The sequence below is a fragment of the Octopus bimaculoides genome, chromosome 29 (genome assembly GCF_001194135.2).
Source record: "Octopus bimaculoides isolate UCB-OBI-ISO-001 chromosome 29, ASM119413v2, whole genome shotgun sequence".
NCBI classification, from domain to species: domain Eukaryota; kingdom Metazoa; phylum Mollusca; class Cephalopoda; order Octopoda; family Octopodidae; genus Octopus; species Octopus bimaculoides.
In genome coordinates this window covers 6,443,135-6,447,708 of record NC_069009.1, presented here as the reverse complement: position 1 = coordinate 6,447,708, position 4,574 = coordinate 6,443,135, and positions in this window count along the sequence as shown.

Genomic DNA, 4,574 nt, shown 5'->3' with positions numbered 1-4,574 from the left:
TATATATATATATATATATATATATATATATGTGTGTGTGTGTGTATAAATTTGTGTGTCTGTGTTCTCCCCAACATTGCTTGACAACCAATGCTGGTGTGTTTATGTCCCTGTAACCTAGCAGTTTGGCATAAGAGACCGACAGAATAAGTCCTGGGGTTGATTTGTAAAAGAATAAAAGAATATATACATATATATATATATAATTAATTACGTATATACTTATATAATTATACATGTATGTACACACACACACACACACACATATATATAATTGTTTCTTTATACAATCATATTCATGACAATTAATTATCTGTACATTATTATATATAAATATATACATAATTATATATGTGTGTGTATAGTTATAATTATATTCATAATTGTACGTGAGTATATAAACATACACACACACACACACACACACATATGAGGTGGTGTAGATGACAGTGAGGGGAGGGTTGGTATATGTGTGCATGAACACATAGCTTCAAGGAAGAGAAGATAGTATGGAAGGAAGGAAGGAACAAAAATGACTTCACGAAAACCGGAAATGGGTTGCTGGCACCATAATGGGATTCCTTAGTTAGCAAACGCCAGCCTCTGGTGGATCCTACTGACTGAAAATGGTAAAAGTCGGTGAACATATATGTGTTTATATATGCATATATATATACATATCATAGTCATGTCTATTCTATTCATATATATGTGCGTGCATATATATATATATATACATATATGCATACATACATGCATATACACATACATATAGATATATATCACAGTTATATCTGTTCTATTGATATATATGTGCATATATATATATATTAACACGCATACATTAACACATATATACACAATATGTGTATGTATACACAGAGTATGGAAGAGTGCATTTAATTAAATGCGTAATATATCACTGTGTTAATTAAATTTTTCTGAAACACCCATGGATTTGTATCTAGAGAAGCAGGGAATGACTGTGTATGCATATACAAACACACACATATTATATAGTATTCTGTGTGTGTCTATGCATTTTCATACGTGTGTATATTTGTGCATGCATGCACAGAAACACACATGTATATATATATATATATATATATATATATATATATATATATATATATGGAGAGAGAGAGAGAAAGAGCTAATCTCATTTGTTATATACATCATATATATCCCATGATAATTATATACCCTGTATGTTATCATAATCTAAAGCCCATGTTCCATGCTTGCATGGATTGTACGATTCAAGAAGAGATGATGAGAGCAGGGGCTTCACCAGGTTTCAAGTTGTTTGTTTTGGCCTGGTTTTTCTGGCTGGATGCCTTTCCTAATGCCAACCAATTTACAGAGTGTACCAGTATTTTTGATGTGGTACCATCACCCGTGCTTTCCCTGTGCTACCAGCACCAGTGCTTTTTATGTGGCACCATCACCAGTGTTTTTCATGTGGCACCATCATCAGTGCTTTACACATGGCACTATCACCAGTGTTTTCCGTGTGGCACCATCCCCAGTGCTTTTTATGTGGCACCATCACCAGTGTTTTTCGTGTGGCACCATCATCAGTGCGTTACACATGGCACTATCACCAGTGTTTTCCATGTGGCACCATCCCCAGTGCTTTTTATGTGGCACCATCACCAGTGTTTTTCGTGTGGCACCATCATCAGTGCTTTACACATGGCACCATCACTAGTGCTTTCCGTGTGGCACCATCCCCAGTGCTTCTTATGTGGCACCATCACCAAACGGACAACTGCAAGGCAACCCTCATCGACCGTAAAATTTTGAAGTTTGTGCCCAGAAAGTTTTTTTCAGATAAAAGTTTTCTCTTATATGATTTTCTTTCAACTTAAAAACTTGTTCAGACTTATTCTTGGTAACAGAAGGATAAGTGACAATAAATATAATGGGGAAGGTGACTTGCAAAGCTGAGGACAGAGTACAGGTAGAGGACAAACGCCTATTTTTTGCTGTGAGTGAGTGAGTTGCATTCATCCATTGAAAGAATTGTACTGCACCCAATGGTATGGTTGAGAAATAGAATATTAAGAAAAATACGTTAGTAATAAATGGTAAACTTATATGACTTGTCCACATTTGTAAATATAAATTAATTCATTTGTAATAACTTGTAAGCATTCATTCTGTTGTGGTGCATTATGATATAACTCTTCCCCTGTTGTGTTGGTAGCCCTGACAAAGTTGTAATACCATGTTTATAACCGCTTTCTTTTTATAAAAGTTGTGTGCTGTATTAGCCCATTACCTTCCATAATTCTATTAACTGGAATTTTTTAATGAAATTTTGATTTCTAGCATAAAACACGCCTTAGAAACACACTGGAATGATCAAAATAACATTTTAAATAGAAATAAGCGAGATATTGGGTGAAAAATTTAACTTTCAGAAAATTACCTTTTGCTAAAGGCCATCCTAATATACATATATACACACACACACACACACACACACATGTATATACACATATGTAGGCTGTGTGGTAAGATGTTTGCATCCCAACCACATGGTTCTGGGTTCAATCCCACTGTGTGGCACCTTGGGCAAGTGTCCTGTATTATAGTCTTGAGTTGACCAAAAACTTGTGAATGGATTTCGTAGATGGAAAGTAAAAGAAGCCTATTGTATGTATATATGTGTGTGTGTGTGTGTATGTTGGTTTTGTGTGTGTGTGTGTATGTTGGTTTTGTGTCTGTGTTTGCCTCTCTGTAACTTAGCAGTTTGACAAAAGACTTGATAGAATAAGTACCAGGCTTACAAAAAAGAAAAATAAGTACAAGGGTTGGTTGATTCGGCTCAAAATTCTTCAAGGCAGTGCCCCAGCATGACCGCAGACAAATGACTGAAACAAGTAAAAGAATAAATGATAAACAATAAACGAAATAGCTAAAGATGAAAATATCACCAAGGAATATATCATAGAAAACATACTGCAGCTTACACTTCATTTTCGCATTTTCCGCTTTCATTGTATAAAGATTAAACAACCATAAATACTTAGAAAGAGGGAAAAAAACGGTCTTCTTTTGTTGTGATGGAATTTGCCACGTAAGAACATTTTGTCTTGCATCAATGCCTATTTGTAATAATTGCCAAATAAAGGGTATTTTTGGCAATAGTGTTTAAAACTGAAGTCATTATCAAAAACGTCTTTTCATTCAGATTCTCCATTTTAACCATCAACAACTTCAAGTTAAGTAATAGCTGTTTTAGCTGATTTTTCTTGAAGATGCTGGGCGTATTGCCACTTCAGTTTTTGGCTAATGGACATCTTTTAAATGCTTTGGTGGGTTCATGTAGTCCTTACATATATAATATATATATATATATGTAAATATACAAACAAACGTGTATGTATATATAGATACATAAATGTATATATGTATATATATATACATATATGTATATAGATACATAGAGAGATAAATATATATAAATGTATATATGTATATATATATATAAATATTGATAGATATAAATATATACTCATATGAGCATGTTTATACATATGTATGTATATATATATATATATATATATACATTTATATATATTTATGTATCTATATATACATACACGTTTGTTGTCCTCTTAAGCACTTATATACATACATATATATATTATGTATTTATTCTTATGTATGTGTATATATACATACATACATATGTATGTATATATACATATATATATATACATATTTTTTAGATATACCTATTTATGTATATATATACATATATACGCATACACACACACATACACATATATATATTTCTAAATATATATATGTATTTTTATATATACTTACATATAAATACATACATAAGTATGTGTGTGTGTGTGTGTGTGTGTGTGTGTGTGTGTACCCAAAACATAAGCACACATATTTAGAAAGACACGTGTATATTTCTAAATACACGTGTTTATGTATACAAATATGTATATGTATGAGTATGTATGTGTGTATGCATATATATATATATACACACACATACATATATATATATATGTGGGTGTGTGTGTGGGTGTGTGTGAATTAGAGACAGAGAGAGGGGGATACAAGTGCCTATATAAAATATTTTGGCACATTTTAAAGATTTTCTTTCCGTAATCTTTTAGATGTTTTTGAAAAATGTTTCATTATGTTATTGTGCCGGTGAAGATTTTTCCAAAGACGAATCTTCATTCTCTTTTAAATTTAAAATCATTACATCGCAAAACAAGATGCTTCCACTCCATTCATCTTTGGCCATTGAACTATGACCATCGTTTTGACCCCACACCATACCAACAGTAGAGGTCAAACCATTGGTCATGCCTTTCCAACTCTTCTCTTTTGCACCATAACCAGCAAAAGTGTCTCCTGCCCTGCACACAGTTGCCTTTGTCTCTCTTCTACTTATTTTATCGGTCTCTTTACTGAACTGCTAAGTTATGGGGATGTAAACACACCTACACCAGTTGTCAAGCAGTGGTGAGGGGACACACACAAACATATATTATATGTGTATATATATATATATATATATATATATATAT